Below are 23479 nucleotides of genomic sequence, written 5' to 3'. Positions count from 1 at the left end.
GCATACAACCTAAAAAGAAAAACACAAAAGTGAGAATAACTCAAAAAGAAAAAAAAATAAAGCAAGTAAAATCTAGATTAGTAATCTTAATTTTTATCACGATATTAGGCTATAGTAACACAAAATTGTCCCCGGCAACGGCGCCAAAAACTTGACTCAACGTATTTTTAACACAAGTATACCCGCCAGCAATCCACGAAAAAAACGCCGTAAGCAGCTGGCGACTCGCCAGCTTCGACGCACACCCAACCTGGCGACCCGCCAGCTTCGTCGGACAGCTTATTTCGGGCCCAAAGTCAACCCTAGGTATATATATATGCCTAGGAAACGCCTCCAAACACAACTTACACGCCTCCTACCCCAAAAATACCACTTTTTCACCTAGGAAGAAGAGAAGAACGAGCAGAGGACGAGTATTCATCGCAAGATTGAAGACGAGACCTCCAATCCGCCCAATCCAATTCTAGGAGTTTCTACTTTTAGTTTTATTCTTGTTCAAACAATGTTTTTGAATATTTCTTTGACTTTTGTGTTGAACATGAGTAGCTAAATCCTTCGTAGAGTTCTACGGGGGAGATACAATGATTCTTATGTTTAATTGATTTCCTTTTTCTATGCCTTAGCTCATGTGGTTATTTTGATTTCTTCTGTGCTTATACATTTATTTGACTGATCACCTTATAAATGCATGTGGATTTTACTACAAGAACTGAGAAGTGAGTAGTTTAATTTGAAAGAGAAGAAATTGACGTCTTTGCCAATATAATCGAGAGATTTGAGCCTTTGAATGAAGCTAAGTATCTTAGGAGCTATTAGGAGTTGTTGCCTTAGTTCTAGGAAGGAGACTTCGGTTCTAGGTAGCAATCTACAAATTATATGCTTTGAGAAAAGATATAGTTTTACCTTAGTGATAGCTTAATAACCCTTGAGACCCTTTGTTGGCATAGTTAGGAAGATAGTTGAGCATAGGATAGTTGTTATCGATCCCGTAGGATTCTACCCTTCCCATCTTTGATCTACATCCGTTTTCTTATTTGCTTTTAGTTCTCTAGTTGTTTTTAATTGTTTTTACCTTACTTTTAAATAGATTTAGAAAAACCAAAATTCTGATTCGTCTAGATAGTAGTTGAGGTTGGTTCGTGGTAATTAGGTTGACACTCATTGTCTCTGTGGATACGATACTCTTTGCTTACTATTTGCTACATTAGCCCCGTACACTTGCGGGTATACTTGTGTTAAAAATACGTTGAGTCACTCTCCTGAAACCGGAGATTCTCTGCTTTCAACTGAGCCAAACTGGAACTTGAATTTCCAGCATCGGTGAAGTGATTCACCTGATAATCAAATAAACAACCAAAATGGAGTACCAAATAAAGAAAGGGATTATCAAACGGCCTTTTCACTCTTTAGAGAACGAGGACTCTTGCAAATGATGTCAATTCACATTGTATAGGTTCAATTTTTAATGATACACCATGAGTCAAACATCCTTTGAGACAGACCTGTCTTTCCTGAAAACATCCTTTGAACACGTCAACCCATCTCTATTACCTCATCAATAGAGCAGTTACTTAAACACTAAAACCAATTCCATCCAGTCCTGGTCGAGTCAAACTGATGAATGATGATCATGGCCTTACAAAAATACTGCTACTTGTGTGCAGTAGCAACTTATTGAGAGAAAAAAATGACATCAGCGTCAAGTCCCATCGTGCTAGCCTTAAAACCTTTTCCATCTGAGACATAGAACTGAGATAGAAAGTAAAGGAGCACTACCGGAACATGTTTCAAAGTCTCTTCGTGCATCAGTCTATTGATGCATGTGTGAATATGTCTGAAGGTGAGATGGGGATGTGGGAGTGCACGCATATTGCAAAGGATATATGTATCAGTGCGTGACACATTTTCTCCATATCCATTATTCCACCGTTATCTAAGTGAAAAGGTTGCGGGTGGAAGAAAACAATCATAAAAAGACCTTTCACCAAACAATCAGAATAGAAATAAGTTTCAAATGATGTAGTAGTTACTTTTTTTTTAATAGTCTACATACACTATGCATAAATGCATACACTACCCAGATTTATTCCACCACCATTGTCTAAGGAGACCTAAAGGCTAAATGTAAACAGGTCAAGGATGAAGACCAACAATTAATGAAAAGATCCTACTTTTACTTTCAAAGGCAAACAAGTATATATTGACGCTTTAGAGCCTGCACAATGCATTACAAAAATACCAGCAAATAACTCAAACTGATGAAATGCCAATGTAAGTTGTCAATTAGTTCAAGTTTATACTGGATTCCAGTTGGGGAAAAAGTGAAAGATATTCACAATCTATTAATTCTCTATACTGAATCATCCATATACAGGGTAAAGTTTACAAAAAAAGCAGTAAGTGAAACTTTCATGATAATACCTTCAATAAACAACATTTTGCCACCATCTTTCTTAGCATAAGTCGCTCCATTGCAGAGCTGTAGGAGTAAGAGTTAATAAAGAACAAGAAGCCTAAGGCAAACAAAGTCCTGTGAGAAAAGGCACTCCATATCATAAAGCAGATGGCAATTGCAATTGCATATGAGGAAAGAACCTCAATCTGTGAAGTGAAGATGAAATGTTTTTATTGTGTTGGGCTTATTGGGCCAAAATTATACTATTCGGCATGTAATTATTTGAAACACCCATCAGCCCATTTATAAATCCAGAAGAAATCAAACTTCATTGCATCTCATATCCATATGCAGATTTCATATACAGTGACATAAAAAGTGTGTTCATCTGATTTGTGTTGGATTTCCGAATCCAATTTGGCATGTGTTACTTCAATTTTGCATACATTGCATTCTTATGCATTGATCCAACCTTCTTTTCCCTACTAATTAAATGGATCATCATGCACTACAACATTATTGTTAATGATGAGAATAACAGAAGCAGAGAAATTAATAAAAGTAGACAAGTAGAGTAATGTTGATAACTCTAGAAACCAATAGCATATATACATTGAGTAATTGTAATCCAATGAATTTTGGGATTCTATTGGAGAGTATTAGTACAATTTACAGCAGAGAAGTAGTACTAAGAAAGGTAGAGTTGTTCAAAACTCTAGAAACCAGGGGTGTTGGAGAGCATCTTTGGCAGTGATCCTGTCGTTGGGATCGAAAGCAAGAAGGCTTATCAGCAGATCAAGTCCAGCAGGAGTAAGCATCGGCGCAGAAACAGAGAGCATCAATTGCAGGGCGGGGCCGAGGGTGAGGTGTATGTAACCCAACTGCTGAATCTCCGAATTCCCCGGGAAAAGCGCCTTCAACAGCACCAATTCCGCCATTACGCACCCCACCGCCCACATATCTATGGCGCCCGTGTAGTTGGTCTTTCCCATTAGAAGCTCGGGCGCTCTGTACCACTGCGTCCCCACTTCCGGCGAGTACGATCCAGACTCACTCTCCCACCGCGAAAGTCCAAAATCACAAATCTTGATACGATCCTTTTGGTTGATGAGAATGTTGGAGGGCTTCAAATCACGATGAAGCACGCCGTTCTCGTGTAGAAACAGAACACCCTTTAGTATCCGCCACACGGAGACCTTGAGTTGGGGCGCCGTGAACGGCTTCTTTCTCGCGGCGATCAGCCTGCTGAGATCGCTCGGCATAAACTCCATCACAACGAGCACTTTCCCGCGCTCGTCCACCGTCACTTTCTTCAACTCCACGATCGAACGGTGGCGAGGCAGCGACTGCAGGATTTTGATTTCACGCAGCGTTGATCGGCTCAAACCCGTCAACTCGTGCTTGATCGCCACGATCTCGCCGGCCTCCGTATCCCAAGCGCGGTACACGACGCCGTAAGATCCCCGGCTCACCACATTCAAAACTTGGTAGCGATTTTGTTGTGGTTGAGGTTGAGAAGAAGGCGCCGTGGTTTGAAGAAAAGACTCGACGAGAGGCATCGTTGGTTTCTTTTCTGAGAAACGATGGTAAAATTCTTTGAAGTTGTAAATGAATTAGGAAGGCAGGTAGGACTTATATAGAATAACATTACGAGAATAAGGAAAGTTACCATTCGCAACGATTTGAACTCTAGTTTGACTATGGTAATAATAATCTTGATTTTTAATTAAGGAAACTATTTAGGATCAACCCGTTCACTTTTTTATGTAAAAATATCTCTTCTGCTTCAATTTGTAATCGGAAAATCTATGACCTTTCTGATTTAGTGTATTAATTTAGTGAATAAATATATTACAATCTTTTGCATTTTATGCGTATTAAGTACGTTTTTATTCTATTTTGAATAAATTACAATCCCTACTCTAGTCTGTCCAATAGAGGTTAGGGGTTTGAAACTTAGCTCCATCTTTGCATTGTGTTATTTTATTTCACATTTATTTTCGAATTTTTCCAGTTTTTTTTATAGATTAACTTGATAGAGGAATTTAAGTAGGATTAGAAAGTCGATTAGAAATAGAAGAGGAATTTAGGGTAGGTTGTTGCTGTTTGGGCCTCAATAATTAAAATATGACTGTTGGGCCTGTATTGATTAAAAATTCATTAGCCCATTTAATCGTACATAGTTTTAAGTCCTAAAGCCACTTTTTTATGTCACAATGTGTTACTCTATTTTAAAATTATTTCGATACGATTATGCGAAGACCTTTGTTCTCTATATTTTGAATTCTGAAATATCAATTCCTCATATAACACCATTAAACAATTACTCCATTTATTTTGCCGAATAAGACTAAAAGTCTGGTGCCGCAAATTGTTCGTAGCCTAAGATGTATTTTACTTTTGCAGATGATTTCTTACCTTTTAATTTTTTATTGATCCTTTGCTATCTCATTTGCATATACTATATCGAATAATACTATTAGAAATTTTATTATAGTATATTAATCGACCCCAAACATAATTCTGATAAAATGATAACAAAACTTTGCAAGAAGTTTGCATTAAATTTTCAAATATAATTATTTAAATATTAGATATATTGCTAATTTTAAGCACTCAGGTATGTATACTTATTTCACTACGAAAACTTATCTTTTAGTAACATAAAAATTTAGACACAATTACTTATATTGGAGATTTTTTTTTTAAATTATACTACATTCGTCCTTGAAATTTTGTCACTTATTTCCATTTTAGTCCGTCCCTAAAAATTTCATCTTTCACGTTTATCATTTTTGCCAGTGGACCCCACATTCCACTAACTCATTATCCTCACATTTTAATACAAAACCAATATATAAAATTAACTTTTCAACATACTTTCTATTAGAGCATCCTCATCCGTGCTCTTAGCTAAGAGCACAGAAGTGGGCCCGGACCCACTTTTACTGCTTGTCCTTAGCTAAGAGCACAACACCCACATCCGTGCTCTTAGCTAAGGACAAGCTCAAAGGTCCCACCATTCTATTATTCAATTTAAATAAAAACATTTCCACAATATTAAAATGCATTAAAATATCCGAAATACTATTACAAATTACAAAATAATTAAAAATTACATAATTAAAATCCTAAAAATTAAAAATTACACAAATAAAATCCTAAAAATTAAAAATTACACTACTCGTTGCCGAATTTCGCCCAAATGTGATTGATTAGATCTTTTTGTAGCTCAGTGTGGGCTCTTGTATCGCGCATTGTGTGTCTTCTTTCCATCCTCTCGTTCACCGTCGTATGCACACCTCGACGTGGGGGAGACCTCGCGGTTGAGCTTCCGGCTTCATCCTCGTCGTAAAAGTTACCCGCCATCGGTCCTTCATCGGCGACATAGGCTTCATAGGCGGCATGATATTGTTCATAATATTCTTGTTCTTCGCGCTCCGCTTCCGCAATGAGATTGGTGAAATCCATTTTTGAATTTTTTTAGAGAGAGTTTGGGTGAGAGAGGAAGATGTAGATGATTTAGTATGAAAAAGTATAAATGAGAGATAATTTGATGTGAAAAGTGGATGATGAATGTGTGTAAGTGGATGATGAATGTGTGTATTTATAGATGATTTTGGGATAAAAAAAAATAAAAAAAATTCACAAAAATCCAAAAAAAATGTCTATAAACGGCTCTATTTTTTTGGGAATCCAAAAATATTTTTTTTTTATTTTTTGGTATTATTTTGAATTAATTATGAATTTTTTTAAAAAAAAAAATTAAAAATCGAATTTGCCAACGGCATAGCCGTTGGCCAATAAAAACACGCCACGTATGGCTGCTCAGCGGCACGGACGAGCTCCAGCGGCGGACGGACGAGCTCTGTCCGGCAGCACGGACGGACAAGGCAACGGACGAGCACCGCTGCGGATGCTCTTACATTTCTTAAAACCATGTTGAATCAAATGATGACAAATTATTTAGGACAGGGGAGTACCAATTAAGGACGCAAAAGAAAGCGCCCTCAAATTAATGATAAATTAACTTATTCTTTTGCTTTTTTATGACATTTTTATTGCGTCATCCAATTTTAGTTGGGACACCAATAATAAAGACGTTTTTAAAAGTGTTGGTGGTATATTTAAAAATACAAACTATCATCCTTAAATGCATTAAAAACGTCATTAACAAATTGTTATGTTGATACTTGTACTATAACCTTCAATCTTCGTTAAAAGGGCGTGTTCACTTTCATAGATATAGTAAGAATTGGGGTCAATTCTTTGAAAATTCTTGCGTTCACCTTTATAGTTTCATATCATGGTGGCCCTAGAAAAAGTCAAGGCCCGCACTGTTTAGCCATGAAATAGCCAATTTCAAAACTCTACTCTGAGGTGGTTTTTAATTTTGGGAAAGCTGCTTACACCCAGAATTGAAGGGGAAAATACATTTTTACCCCCCTCATTTTCGTTCCACCCACACCACTTTCCCCCAAATTCTCCCCAACCTGAAAACCCCTTCAGCCATAGCTCCACTGCATTTTGCACCAAGGTCGGTCGATAGAGGTGAGCATTTCATCTCTATCTCCTTTCTTCAAAATTCCAAAAAAATTAGAAACCAAGCTCAGTTGTTTCTCTCCTCTTTCTCGCGGTTACTCAACACCGTCTCCATCGCTAGTCTTCGCAACACCACCTCCGCCTTCCCACTCGCCGATTCGCGGCTGCTGGCTCCGACACGGCTGGTTCTGCCCGCCGCCATCGCGAGCGGCCGAGAATCCCGAGCAGCTAACCAAGTGAAACTCATCCCTAAAGCTAAGTTTCTTCCTTTTATCTAATTCGAGTTCTTGAAATTGAATTAATTGGATTTGTGATTATCGAAATAGCTTCAGTAGTTTGTTTGATTTCTGGTTTTGATTCCAATTATCTCGTCTCTAATTCTTAATCTTTATTTCGCACTGTTAGTTATAGTTTGGATACGGAGGAGCTTGCAGCTTGAGGTGAAGCTATTGGTGTTGATTCAAGCTTTCACATTTTCAAGCTTTCTTAATTATAACCCCCTCTCTTGTAATCGGCTTGTCGCAATTTTGACGGCTATACCATTGGCGGCGACCGAATAGAAGAGAGAGAGGAGATGAGTCGGACAACAGCCAAAGTGTTTCTGTTGAGGTCGTTGTTGATGAAGAGATCTGCTCCGTGTAGCGCTGAAGTTTTCTGTCGCCGGAGATGAGAAATTTGAAGAATAGAGAAAGGCGTCTGAAGGCGTCTGTGTTGGGAATTTTAATGGGGGTCATTTTCGTCAGAATACATAAATAAATAAATTGTTTTATGTCAAAACTGTGTCTATATCTTGCATACTGAACACTGCATTTTAATTTCAATTATGTGGGACCTACACATGTAAATCTGATCCAGATTTATTTATGTTTCTTTCCTATCAAAGAAGGTGAACACACCTTAGTATTAATGTAGACGTCTGATTTCGGCCGCATTAGCTTCATGTTCTATATATCTTACTAGCTCCATGGTCCTTGACTGTTTTTTCACATTTACTTTTATTTATTTTTGTTCTTTTTCACTTTTTCTGTAATCTCCAATTATTGAGAATTAATATAGTGAAGGCGCGCAAGGAGGATTTTAATTAGACAAAAAGTATTGACCCATATGTACATAGATAATAGGGGTGAAAAAATATGCCGAAATATCAATATATATAGCACTTATTGTATCGAAATATCGATATATACTATACTTAATGTATCGGAAATATCAAATTTTTATTATACCTTGATTTTTGAAACGGTGTGATATTTTATTGAAAAGTATTGATCCATATATACATAGGTAATAGGGGTGAGAAAATATGCCGAAATATCAATATATATTGCACTTATTGTATCGAAATATTGATATATACTATACTTAATGAATTGGAAATATCAAATTTTTATTATACCTTGATTTTTGAAACGGTGTGATATTTTATTGAAAATTTTTAGTATGATAATAGGCGTGAATTTTTGTTTACCATAATATACCGAAATATCTAATATTCTGGCATTCAATAAAATGGATGTTACTTACTTTCTAGTCATATGGATTTCCACGGTGTAATTGTCCAGTAGCTAGTTATTCTAGGATTTTGCTCTTAACTAGTAGGATTTCTGGTATATTATACTATCTTCATTTCACATTAGTAGAGCCATTTCATTTTCCACGTTCGTTTCGAAAAAATAATACTTCCTCTGTCCCATTTTAGGAGTCCCGGTTTATCATTTTTGGGTGTCCCACTTTAGGAGTCCCGGTTGGAATATTCCATAAATGGTATTAGGCCCTACATTCCATTAACCTTTTTCCACTCGCATTTTCTTAAAAAACTAATATAAAAAGGTAGGACGCACATTCCACTATCTTTATTTCACCAACTTTCCTTTACATTTCTTAATACCCGTGCCGTACTCAATCGAGACTCCTAAAGTGGGACAGAGGGAGTAGTAATAAATAGTTAAAGTGAATAAATAGTAAAGTAAAAGAGAGAATAATGTAGAGAAGATGTTCACATTCTTGTATGATATAGGATTTTAGGTGGAGTAGTTGAATATGTTAAAATTGAGTGAAAAAAGTGATTGAATATTTTTGTCCTCCTGGTTCAGTTCCAAGGTTATACTCCCTCCGTCCGTGAATAGGAGTCCCGGTTTTTCATTTTAGTCCATCCGCAAATAGGGATTCTGGTTCACTTTTACCATAAATGGTGAAAAGGGTCTCATATTCCATTAACTCATTTCACTCACATTTTATTTAAAATTAATATATATATATATATATATATATATATATCTATATATATATATATCCATCGGGTTGCGTTAGTGTGCTAACTAATTTACAGTAATAACTAATAACTTTCAATTCTGTGTATTAAAAATATCAACACAAAGACATAATTATACCAATACAACATGTAAATTTTAAATATCAACACAAAGACATAAGTTTATCAGCACAAGAAGATTGATAAATGTATGTTTATGTGTTGATATTTTTAACATACAACATTGATATTAGTTATTAGTTATTAGTTATTACTGTAAATTAGTTAGTATTTGATCATACACCTATATATATATATATATATATATATATATATATATAACTCATATTTCACTAACTTTTTTTTCACCCATTTTTCTTATCATTTCTTAAAATCCGTATCTATAAGAAATGAGAATTTTAATGGTGGACGGTGGAAGTATATTATAGTAAAACTTTTAATAAACGGATTAATTGGAAAATGAAAGTAACCAACTCAATTTGTCACTAATTTCTTTTATTAATTTCGCTTACCATGTATACTTTATACATCAAGGCAGACATTAAATCAGGTTGTCATGCTTGGATGTTTAAATTGATAATTAAGAACCACATTTTGTTGTTTGTACACGTCTGTGCTGTGACGTCTGAATGTTTCAAAATCATTTAGAATCTCTAGTCTCTAGCAAGTAAAGGTTACTAAGTCTAGGTAAAGCGCATTATATATTGTATTATTAGGTAATTTGGTTGATTTAAATATCAAGGCAAAGTTGTTGAATCTTCACTTTCACTCACTGTATGCATAGAAAATGGTATGATGATGTCAAAATTTGATGCATAGAAAATGATTAATTTATAAGGTGCCCAAGAATATTCAAAAGGGATCTGATAACATATTGGTCAATTTAACTAAGTTTCACTGCAAAAAATTTACGGACGTAAAAATTGAAATACCATTAGTTATGTTGGAAAATTTTCAAAAATAACTATAGTAAAAGACTTAAAAGAAAACGTGCTTACATTAATTATACATTTACTTAATCTTTTAATTTTTTTTTCGAACACTTTTATTTGTGTCATCTAATTTAATTGGGACACCAATAATAAGGACGTTTTTTGAAGCGTTGGTGGTATATTTAGAAACACAAATTTGCGTCTTTAAATGCATTACAAAACGTCCTTAACTAGTTTTTTTGTTGCAGTGTTTGTCTGATAAAGTACCAGACTAAATTCTTACAAACCTAAATCCAATATTTTCTTATAAATCATTTTTTGGATTTTCTTTTAATAAAATTTAAATTATATTATCCCATTTTTTGAAAATAAAAATTATTTTTCATTTGTCTGTCTTTAAAATTAAAAACTTTATATTTTAGGAAATGTTTTTCTCTCTAATAAGGTCTGACTCATTCTCCATTAGCAATAGTTTAATCGATTTTCTCTTTCTATTTCTCTTTTATTTTATCAATCGATTATTAAAGTTGTACCATTTAAAAAAAATATTTTTAAAAGATGGACGAAATATTGAATTGAAATTATATAAATCATTTTTTTAATTGGGGCCTCACAATCACTAGCCAATAGGCTTTTCTCTAACGTCTTTCGTCGTTCATGGTTCGATATTCTAGTGTCCTAGGTGTTTATTAGTATTTTATCAACAGAGAGTTGCTAGGAAAGATTTATGAAAAAATTCACACATCAATTTTTGAGCTTGATTTGAAAAAAATTATGCAATATCCATAAAAAAGTCAATCTTATTTAAGTTTGACATTATAAATTTTAATTTGAAAATTTAATCTTTTCCTAAATTGTTGTAGAAGGTTAATATGTAATTTACTTTAAATTTATTAATTGTTCATGAACTCATTTTTAATGTAAAACACCAACCGAGTCCAATTATATATAAAATTTATGTATATTGTGTGATAAAGATACTTATAGGATTTAGTTAATGCATTTACTCAGGCGACCACAATTAATGCACTTGTTTGATTATGCACATAACTACATAAGCGTGCATGACAATTTCAATTTTAACTCTCTTCAAAATAAGATAATTTCAACTATATCACTATAACTCACCTTCTCTTCGGTTGAATTAATATATTTTAAGATAATTTCAACTATAACAGTATAACTCATCTGCTCTTCGATTGAATTAATATATTTTAAGATAATTGGTAAATTGTTATGAACTTAATTTCAACATAGTTTGGTCTTTTTCCGTAAATATTAAATGTTGCATGAAAAGTCATGAACTTTATCGAACTGTGTAAATGTCACATCCGACCCAGCTCGATAGATTTCCGACACAAACTTATCATACGTGACGCGCCAGAGGCGTGACTTGACAAATGACAAATTTAGGATTCAATTCGAATTGTTGAATTAATGCTACTTTTATTGAATTCGATTCGTATATTTATGTCGATTTTTATGACGAATTCGATTATGTTTTCATTTATTCTACATGTATTTTTGTGATAAGTCTAGCGCCATAGATTGCAAAGATAGAAAAGAAATAATCAGAATTAGTGGAGTTTTGCCAAGTCATGCCTCCGGCGGCGCCACCTAAGATAAGTAATTGTGTCAGAAATCTATCAGGTCGGGTTAGATGAGAATTTACACAGTCTAATAAAGTTCATGACTTTTCATGCAACATTTAAAGTTCACGAAAAAAACCCAAACTATTTCGAAAGTCCATGACTCCTAAAAAATCGAGTAAAATGACCGCAGTTTATAAGAAAATATTGGCCTAGTCAAATGCATGATTGGTACTCTAGATTTTATTTTTACTTAGGTAAATTACAAATAAATTTATTCATCCATTATTCATAGATATTCAATCAGACATACCCTTGTGTTTTTTGTGTACTACTTAAATTAATATTTGTCCAGCATGGTAGTAATCATATCCAGAGAAGGCTAAAACTGCATATATATGTTTTCTGATCATTCTAATGCACGACTATATGCTCATTTCCTCACTTTATCCACAGTGGATATTCATACACCAATGATTTCTAGTGGTAATATCTATATTGGCTAAGGTGAAAATGAAAGTTCTACAGCCTTGACTTGCATATTCAAAGCAAAGGAAACTTGCATATCTCAGTTTGCTAAGATATTCTATGTGAGTTGTTTTACACCAAAAATGAGCAGTAAAAAATCAACTTAATTATTATACATATGGAGGTACTTCTACTATATATTATCAATTGATTTTGGGAAGTGGAGTAATTTTTATGGTTTGGTTTGTCTTCCATTCACGCATCATAAATGATCATGTTCAAATATTAACATATACGAATGATAGGCAGTGATGGGGCATGGCCGCAGCCCTTACTACCAAGTTTTTCTGCATCCGTCCCTGGGCATGGTAACATAATCGAGCAGGTGAGCTAATGAGAGAAGATAACAAGAAATTAGAAGAGAAGAAAATTCCTAGCACGTTGTTTGAAAAAGTTATATGGGCTGGTTTATATCCATCGCAATATTAGTTGATGATAAATGGAGAATTGGAGATTGAAGAAGTTAAATATGATTAGATATGGAAAATATGAAAACGTATTAGGTATATGTTGAAATAAGATAATGCACTAATTAGAAGTTAAAACGTGTGAGGACTCCAGTTACTTATTAAATAAAATAAGTTTGAAAATGTGATGAATTTTCTCCTATAAATGGAGGGTTTTCTCATGCTAATTTCCCATCACAGGTTAAACAAAAAAACAAATATACTAGTGTGAGCAGCAATATCATCAGCTAACCAAAATGAAGATATCTTTTGGTTTCGACACCATTTTTGTTGTTATGTCATGTGCTTGGATTGCATATGCTTCTGATCCAAGCCAACTTGAAGATTTCTGTGTTGCAGTTCCTGATGCTAACTCTGCAGGTAATTCATTCAATTATATAAAACCTACATTCATCATTTTCTAATTTCTAGTAGTAATTAAATTGTTTGCATGCAGTGTTTGTGAACGGGAAGTTTTGCAAGGACCCCGACATGGTGGTTGCGGAGGATTTCCTCAAACAGGATCTAAACATTGCGGGAAACACATCGAACCAGCTGGGATCGGCTGTGACTCCAGTGAACGTTAACCAGCTTGCGGGGCTCAACACTCTAGGCGTTTCCCTGGCTCGCCTCGACTTTGCTCCTTACGGGATCAACCCTCCCCACACCCACCCTCGTGCTACCGAAGCTTTCCTCTTGATGGAAGGCACTCTATATGTCGGCTTCGTCACTTCCAACCCGGCCGATCCCAACCAGAAGAACAAGCTCTTCACCAAGTACTTGAACCCCGGGGATGTCTTTGTCTTCCCCCAGGGTCTTATCCACTTCCAGTTCAACGTCGGCAAGACCAATTCTGTAGCATTTGCTGGATTCGGCAGCCAGAATCCGGGCACCATAACCATTGCCAATGATGTCTCCAGGTTGAGAAGAACATTATCGATTACCTCCAGGCTCACTTCTGGTCTAACTATAACTAAAACTTAATTATGCTTAAGATACACAAACAGTATATGTCGTTTCTTTTTGTATAATAATAACTGAAACAGTCATAACTGCTTGACTTGGAAAACTGTGTTTCCAAGTTATATATATGTATGATGTGATGGTGCAATCTTTGCCCCACATAATAAATAAAAGTCTTCTTGTATTCTCTGTTTTTCACATAATTTTGCTTCTCATCCTGTACTATGAATAGAAGAATATACACTGAGTTATGACTGAATGATGAATCGAGAAGATATACATAACAATCTGGAGTCGAGCTTTTTTGGGATCTACTAAGAATATATCACAGATTGGCATCTATCTGGAACTAGTAGAAGCTTTTTTGGGATTAAACACAGTTGTTCAAATATCATGGTTCAATAGTTGCATTTATGAGTTTAAATACTTATTAGAATGAATTTGGTTAACAATTCTCATTGACACACAATTATGATACGAGGACATTAATTTCCGATAATTTGGAGGAAGTTAGGAAATGGTCATAAAGAAGAAACTGTGCCAATGTGTAAGATATCAGCGTTGACCCTGAGCGGCGAGCACCTGGTCTCTTTGGGACGTGTGGGACTTTCAGCAGAGTTGGTTTGTGTGGATGTCAAGGGGAAGTCTGAGGCTAGTTGGTAAGCTTTTCGTGTCTTGGTCCGGACAGTGTGTTTGATGTTCCTTTTTGTTCTCGTTGGTATCCTTCTACCTGCTTTGTTTTGGATGAAGTGTTTTGCTCTCTTTCCTTGTTTGTGTTTTTGCTTTTGCTCTATATTCCGCAGCTCGCCTATCTTAAGACTCGAGCATTTTGAGTGATAAAAGAAATACTAGTAAAACCAGTACCAGACTCTGGCAGCTCCTATGCCATACAACCAGACAAGGAAAAATACTTTGATTTACAAATACTAAATATAACGAGAATCTAATGATGCATGCATATAGGCAGCCACCTATAGTGTTATGTGTTTCAAATAACTTTTTCTAATTGTCTACAGTATGGATGTATGAAAATTTTATCCAGATTCATTCCACCAGTATTGTCTATAGAGACCTCAAAGTAAACAGCTCACGGATGAAGTTAAAAGTATTAGAGCCTGAACAATGCATAAACTGAAATTAACAAAGCAAAGAAATCAATCAAGAAGATGTGGACAAAAATCCTAATTCACACCAAATAACTCAAGACTGTTGTCACACTGAAAGATTTATTAAAGGCCAAGGTTAGTTTCCAAATATAACTTTATACTACTCCTTGATTCCTAAAGTTAAAACAGAGAAAAAAAACTTCATTTCATCTCATATCTAAATGCAGATGACACTGCCATTTCATGTCCAGTGACACCAAATAAAAGTGTCTTCATCTAATCATTACAGTTAAATTTTCAAAATTCAATTTGGCATGCGTTTATTATCCGTTTGTTTGGTTACTGTTACTTCAGTTTTGCATACATTACATGCACTACAGTCTACAACATTGTTTATTTTGAGTTATTGTAATCCAATAAATTTTGTGATTCTGCTGGATTGTTCACTCCAATCCAATTACAGCAACAGAGAAATTAATAAAAGTAGACAAGTAGAGTAATATTCATCACTCTAGAAACAAACAGGATATATACATTGAGTAATTGTAATCCAATGAATTTTGGGATTCTATTGGAGAGTATTAGTACAATTTACAGCAGAGAAGTAGTAGTAATAAAGGTAGAGTTGTTCAAAACTCTAGAAACCAGGGGTGTTGGAGTGCATCATAGGCAGTGATCCTGTCGTTGGGATCGAAAGCAAGAAGGGTGCAGAGCAGATCAAGTGCAGCACCGTTAAGTCCAAGCACCGGCGAAGAAGCATAGAGCATGCTTCGCATCGCAGTTTCGGTGGAGTATTTCTGAATCATTCCTAACTGCTCAATCTCAGAATCCCCCTGGAAAAGCACCTTCAACATCACCAGTTCCGCCATTATGCATCCCACTGCCCACATATCTACCGCGCTCGTGTAGTTGGTCTCTCCCATTAGAAGCTCCGGTGCTTTGTACCACTGCGTCCCCACACCGGGTGAGTACGATCCCGACTCATTCTCCCACCGCGAAAGCCCAAAATCACCAATCTTGATACGATCCTTTTCGTTGATGAGAATGTTGGCGGGCTTCAAATCCCGATGAATCACACCGTTCTCGTGCAGAAAGCTGACCCCCTTTAGTATCCGGCATATCATGACCTTGAGTTGGAGCACCGTGAACGGCTCCTTTCTGGCCGCGATGAGCCTGCTGAGATCGTTCGGCACAAACTCCATCACGACACGAACTTTCCCGCGCTCGTCCCTCGTCACTTTCTTCAACTCCACGATCAAACGGTGGCTAGGCAGCGACCGCATGATTTTGATTTCACGGCGGCTAGAACCCTTAAACACGTGCTTGATCGCCACGATTTCGCCGGTCTCCATATCCCAAGCGCGGTACACCACGCCGTACGATCCACGGCTCACCTCGTTAATAACTTGGTACCGATTATGATCATGCGGTTGATGACGAGAAGAAGAAGAAGAAGAATTCTTCAGTTGCATGGGTTTGGCGTCAGACATTGTTACAAACGATGGTAAAATTATGAGTTAAATGAATTGGGATTGGGGGGTTTATATAAGCATAAGAGTCGTCCCATTATATATAAGGTAAGTTACCATACTTGAAAGAGTTTTTAATTCTAGTTTGACTCGGTAATAATCTCGACAAGCTCTATTTATAAGTAACCACAAGGAAACTAATTAGTGTTAAGGATATCTCAAATTAAAAAATATCTCTCCTGATTCAAATTGTAGTCGGAAAATCTAAAACTGTATTAATTCTTGAATAAATAATTAAATATACAATCTTTAGCATTTTATACGTATTACGTTTGAATACAAATACAGTACCTACTATAGTCTCTCAAATAGAGGTTTAGAGCTTTCAATCTTAGCTCAATCTTTGCATTTTGTTATTTTATTTCACATTTATTTTCGAATTTTCCCAGTTTTTTTTATAATTTGATAGTGAAGATGAAAAAATAGTACTCCCTCGGTCCTCCATCCCAAGATATTAGACTAATTTCTTCTGGCTCAAGAATTTAGAAGGTATTGTTTAGTAGTGTAAGTGGAGTTGGTAATATCAATTCCTCGTATAACTAAACAATTGACGAGTAATTAAGTATTTATTTTGACGAATAAGAATAAAGTCTAGTGCCGCAAATTGCTGCAAACAGCGAAATGGACCAAGAGATCCAAATTCGTCAATCGATCTTCTTATATGAAGTGTCTAGCCAGGACAAGAAACAAGTCCATGGGTCCTTGGGGATAGAAAGAGAGATACTCCATTGATTGCAACAAAAATATCAAAGGGCACTCAATATCTTGCATGTGAAAATAACGTGTTCAATAGTCTCCACCTCGTTCTTACAGAAGGTGCATCTATCATCTTCAATTCCTCTCTATCAGCAGAAGCAATCTATCCTTTGTATTGAGCCTTCCATAGAATATAGTAAACAATAGAAGTAATTGAGCTCGTGGTGGTGTAACATTTCTCCAAACAAGTCTTCTATGCTCGCAAGTAGGATTCTCGATCGTTCTCATGCTTGTTCCACAAATCTTATTTCAAGATATATTTAATCAAAATTACTGGCCAGCCCGGCCCAATGTCATTCTGTACACATTAACACAATATTTTAATTACATAGTAATATAGAATTTAATTTTTTAAAAATAATAAAATTGTATTTTAATGTTGTCCCGTGTGTATAGCTTCCAAACTAAATTACTAGACGTTTTTGTCCGTTCCAAATTATATAATACTCGTATAAATAGTATAATATTCAAAGCTAAAATCCAGTAACAAATAAAAGAACCCAAAATTAAATAACAAAATATTCAAGTACCATGTACTAAGTTTTTCTAGAAAATAAGAGAAAGAAAAGAAAGAAATTAGAAGAGAAACAAACTTTTTCGCGTCTTTCCTCTGCAGTACTATAAATAGTCATAATTTACTACTTCTTTCTGTCCTTTAAAAATATAAAATATTTTATTTTTAATATATTTCTTAAAATTATAAACTTTTAACTTAAAAAAATAAACACAATATGGATCCTACTATCGATTAGCCTTTTGTTTTAGTTTCAGAGAAAACCGATGGTAGAATTAGAGAAAGAGTTTGCAATGGTAAATGTGTTGATGGGATGGGGTTTACTTTGTATAAGAATAAGACAGTCGATAAGTTACCGTTTGACTTGGTAATGTTTGAAGTTCTCTACGGATGTCCCAAATTTTGGTTGGTCTTACCTTACATGCGACCCACGGCGGTGCCAAGTCTCCTCTGTGGCACACAGCTGACTCTGCCTCAGTTTGGCACAACATTCTCACGTTGTACTGGCGAACGGCGATGTCGGGCCGCCATGACAACCAGGGCAAAAGGTCGTAGAATGTGGTGCGGACGCAAGGCCCGCACGGTGGCGGTGGCTCCACCACGCCTGGCTCGCCGCAAAGAATGATGTAGATATGGACTCCAATTCCGAGGTTTTGATGGCCGATTCTGATTCTATTTCCAAAACAAATAACTACCGGGTGACAAGCGTCATCGCAGATGGGAGATGCTTGTTTAGAGCGATTGCGCACATAGAGTATTTGAGGAAAAGCCAAGAAGCCCCAACTAACGTGGTTCAAGAGCTCATAAAGAGGCGAAAAGAAGTAGAATGGTTTATTGATGAAGAGTTTGAAATGTATGTGAAAAGGAACATGTACTGCATATGTGCTCACATATTCTAAGGTGTCAATCAGTGGCGGAACAAAGGGTCCAAATTGCTGTTAAAATTTATTAAATATTTTCAGTGTCAATAATGCAGAAACAACTTGAATATTAGTAATTGATAGTTATGTGTGAGAAATGGATAATGAGATGAAAAACTAGAAAATGAGTAATAGAAATAGTATGAGATGAAATGATAACATCGACATCTAAATAATTAAAGATTCCATTTTTATAATAAAGAGCATGGTAATGAAATTGATTTTACTAATATTATACTACCTCCGCCTCCCCAAAATTTGCTACACTTTGATCCGACATGAGTTTTAAGAAATGTAATGGAAAGTGAGTTGAAAAAGTTTGTGGGATGTGGGTCCTACTTTTAAAGTATTAGTTTTATAATAAAATGTGAGTAGGAATGAGTTAGTGGAATATGAGATCCACTACCAAAAATGGTAAAAGTGAAGTGTGTCAAATTTTCAGGGACGGATCAAAATGATAAACTGTGTCAAATTTTCAGGGACGGAGGTAGTATTTTTATGTATTTTGAATTTTTTTTATAATTAAGTGTATAGTATTGAAATAATTTCAATCATAAATTATTAAAATTATTATTTTAAATATAAAACAATGTTATTGATACAAAACAACTAACTATAAGATTATGATAAACAAAAAAGAATGCATGAATGAATATGCGCCGGAGGGATTTTGATCACTGGTCTAAAAATTGCCAGCGTGAAATTTGAACCAACTGCGCCAGACACATAGTACATACGGAGTATTATGTATTCTCTCCGTCCCAGATAATTTGGGACACTTTGATCCGGCATGGATTTTAAGAAATCTAATGGAAAGTGAGTTGAAAAAGTTGGTGGAATGTGGATCCTACTTTTAAAGTATTAGTTTTATAATAAAATGTGAGTGTGAATGAGTTAGTGAAATATGAGGTCCACTACCAAAAATGATAAAAGTGAAATGGGACAAATTATGTGGGAAGGTCCGAAATGGAATACTAGGTCGAATTATCTGGGACGGAGGGAATATATTTCATGCATATATAATACTCCCTTCGTCCTTCTATAGCTGAGTCGTATTCCTTTATTAGTTGTCCCACCGTAACTTAATCATTTCCTATTTTGGTCAAAAGGACCAACTTTTCTTCTCTCTTACTTTCCTCTCTCTTCATTTCTCTACCTTTTTTTCTTTTCCTGTTTTATTCTTCCTTCACTTAACTCACTTTTAACACAATTTCTTAAATCTCGTTTCGAAAAGAAACACTCCTACTACAGGGGGGCGGAGGGAGAATAAAAAGAAAGGAGGGAACATCTTTTTTGGTCCATGAACTTTGTCAAAGAATCATTTTAAGTCCGTGAACTTCGAAATATCATTCGAGGTCCGTCAACTATGAGTTAATATCAATCGAAGTACTTTTTACTATTTCCAAGTTTTTCGGACGAAAATACAATACCTTGAAGAGTGTATATTTTTATGAAACTTATTATATACTCATATTTTTATAAATATCTTTATTATATATTTTTGACGAATTTTCTAAATATAATTTGACCTTCAATATTGGTATCATTAATTTTGTGACACGCAAGAAAAGTTCATTCTTTAATTTTTTTTATAATTAAATAATTCTTCAGCTAATTTGGCTTGACAACTTAACTTTGAGGTAATTTTGGTGAGATAATTGCTACGATAGACCTACCAAGAACAACTTTACACCACCCCAAGTAAGAGATAGAGGCATTAGCAATCTAACTCTCCTGCTCTTTGATTAGCTCATCATGTTTCTTTGCTGCCTCCTCTAGCTGTTGAATGATAATTAATAATGATGCATCGACCCAAAGTAGAAATGCAGTATATACAACACACACTATATTGCACAGCTTAAGGCGTTGTTATTTAAGAGCCCACGGGATTATATAAGTGACAGAAGCGACCAATTATTTTGCAATCAACCTTACAGGGATCATATACATATAACTCATGCAATAACATATCAACAAGGTATTAATAGGACAATAAGATAGTTATAAAAACCAAATATCAATGGACACAACCTGAGCTCTGACAGACTTGGATCTTTCTTTTTTCTTTTTGCAAATTATTCAGCAAATCAAGGCACCACTCCTGTAACTGCAGATTCTCTGCTTTCAGCTTAGCCAATAAACTGGTAACTTGAATTTGATGGTGGATTTCCAGCATCGGTGAAGCGATTCTCCTGACAATCAAATAAAACAATCAACAAATACCAAATTTTTAAAAAAAGGTCAAGCTCACAATAGTTGCAATGTACTCCCTCCGTCCCACATAATTTGACCCAGTATTCCATTTTAGGTCGTCCCATATAATTTGACACACTTCACTTTTACCATTTTTTGGTAGTGAACCACATATTCCACTAACTCATTATAAAACTAATACTTTAAAAGTAAGACTCACGTCCTACCAACTTTTTCAACTCACTTTTCATTAGATTTCTTGAAACCGGTGCTGGGTCAAAGTGTCCCATATTATGTGGGACGGAGGGAGTAAATGAAATACAGGTCAATCATGTTATGAAACGACCTTTTCACTCTTTAGAGGACGAGGACTCATGCAAATGGCATCAATTCACATCATATAGGATCACTTTTTATTGATATATCAATTCACATCATATAGGATCACTTTTTATTGATATATCAATTCACGTCATATAGGACTCACCTGTGACTTTGAATTTTATACGTATTACGCTTGAATAAAGATACAATACCTACTATAGTCTCTCAAATAGAGGTTTAGAGTTTTCTAACTTAGCTCAATCTTTGCATTTTGTTATTTTATTTCACATTTATTTTCGAATTTTCCCAGTTTTTTTTATAATTTGATAGTGAAGATGAAAGGAAATTTAAGTAGTAGTATTAAAAAGTCGATTAGAATTAGTAGAGGAATTTGGGCTAGGGCTTTGCTGTTTGGGCTTAAATTATAAACATACGACTATTGGGCCTGTATCGATTAGAAATCCAGTAGACCATTTATTCGGCACTTTACTTTTTAAGTCCTCACGCCTCTTGTTTTTGTCATAATTTGTTGCTTTGTATCAAAATGATTTCGATACGTCATAAGATTATGAAAAGACTTTTTTTCTCTATATTTTTTAATTCTGAAATATCAATTCCTCATATAACTAAACAATTGACGAATAATTAAGTATTTTATTTTGACGAATAAGAATAAGTCTTGCCGCAAATTGTTTATAGCCTAATGTATTTTTCTTTTTCAGATGATTTTCTTTCCTTTTTATTTTTATTTTTTGATGCTTTGCTTTCTCATTTGCATATACTATATCTAATAATACTATTAGAAACTTTATTAGTATATTAATCGGCCTCAAACATAATTCTCGCAACTTGCATCTTACTTTTCAAAAATAATTATTTAAATATATATATAGCTAATTTTAAGCACCCACCCATGTATACTTCATTTTTTTTATGTCAAAATATTGTATAATAACATAATCAAGTGCTGAGAGAGAGAGAGAGAGAGAGAGAATTGAAGGGATACACATTAATAATTATATATAAAAAAAGTAAATAAAGGTAAGATAATGGAGAAAAATGAAGAAACTTTCCATTGTGAAGATTAGATGACACCCATATCCTGGGCTTTAAAGCAATTTTAAAAATATAAAAACTCAAAGTAGGAGGGGGGAAAGATTGCTATGATATATATATAATATAGAAATGAGTAGATTGATGTTATCTCATATGCATTTTGTTAATTATTCATCTGATCATCAAGTGGCTGCTTAGTGCTTACATAAACATGGGACACCTGCTGAGGCCATTCAGCAATTTATCCTTTTATAATTTCCACTTTTCAAATTAAAAGTGGAAAACAGGATAAAATCAAATCTACTGGTCTTCTATCTCCAATTATTTAGGGATAGAGAATTAATAAGCAATTTTTTACATGCATGCATGCACGTCCCTTTGGCTACCACCAATTTGGCTTAATAGTCAATACAACTCTTACATGAGAAACTTACTTGATAATTCTTGCAAATAGATTATCAGTTTTATTTCTTTATTGTTTTTAAATATTACTAGTAAATAGTAATGACTAAATTTTTGTGGGCATCGTACTATTATAAATTTTATAATTTAAACAACGTGAGTAATAGCATATTAACCGCGAGAAAGCAGACGAAATTAAAGAGTGCACTTGGATACTATTATATCCACTATAAAAGGGGAAGTTAAAGATAGAAGGTGAAAAGCACAAGATAATGGCAAAACGTTAATTATGATGTCATTGTTTAGCTTTTATTTTTCGTTTTAATTAGCAATATATTCATTCTCTACTTCGTTGCGAGTGTGCTTTGAATATACTCTTTCGTACTTTGTAATTTGATACAGTGCGCAAATCATAATTAAAAATCACTGTTTAAGTAAATAGCCGCACCACCCTAATGTGCAACTAGATTGAGCTAATCATTTCATTAGGAATTAATTAATTAATTTTCTAAAGCACCAAATTGTGTCTATATTTAGAAATGATGCGTCATTTTTACCTTTGATAAGTGTTACTTTTGTGAATTAGCTAATGGTCTACCTACTAATTAAGTCTATTGTGAATTAGCTATAAAATACAAAATCCAGTAAAAGGATGGTCACGAGAATGTCTACATGTCCAAAATCTAAAGAACGGACAAATAAATTAATCTTGTTAAAAGTAGGAGGAACGAGATTGTTGTTTAATTAATTAAGTTATATACTATACTCGCCTTTTTAACAGAAAAGGAAAAAAGTGTCAATTCTTTATTTCTCATCTTAAGACATGATACAATTAATGAATTTCTCTTTTTTCTATTTCCTTTTTTTTTTGAGGCCAATAGTTCATATATAATCTGAATACCAACTTTAATCATAAGATTAGACACCATGATAATAAACTACTAGTATTAAATACCAAGATTAGCTGAAGACGCTGAAGTGATATACTCAACAATAACAACAAAATATTAAA

The 23479-nt window shown here is 34.7% G+C and overlaps 1 long non-coding RNA gene and 2 pseudogenes across 1 annotated transcript; 2 read left to right on the top strand and 1 right to left on the bottom strand.

Moving 5' to 3' along the window:
* Positions 1–6644: 6644 nt before the first annotated feature.
* Positions 6645–7871, top strand: LOC125190291 (uncharacterized). The gene is made up of 2 exons (XR_007170897.2): positions 6645–6946; positions 7059–7871. It is a non-coding gene; the product is annotated as an uncharacterized LOC125190291 (long non-coding RNA).
* A 5050-nt stretch (positions 7872–12921) lies between these two features.
* On the top strand, positions 12922–13688 carry LOC125209672 (germin-like protein subfamily 1 member 7 pseudogene; annotated as a pseudogene).
* A 1714-nt stretch (positions 13689–15402) lies between these two features.
* LOC125209673 (uncharacterized) lies at positions 15403–16263 on the bottom strand (annotated as a pseudogene).
* Positions 16264–23479: the final 7216 nt, after the last annotated feature.

This window comes from Salvia hispanica, chromosome 3 (assembly GCF_029641045.1).
Source record: "Salvia hispanica isolate PSC_SH4W2 chromosome 3, Shi_PSC_v1, whole genome shotgun sequence".
NCBI classification, from domain to species: Eukaryota; Viridiplantae; Streptophyta; class Magnoliopsida; order Lamiales; family Lamiaceae; genus Salvia; species Salvia hispanica.
The sequence above is the reverse complement of the archived record's forward strand: the minus strand, read 5'-3'. Positions and strand labels throughout refer to the sequence as shown.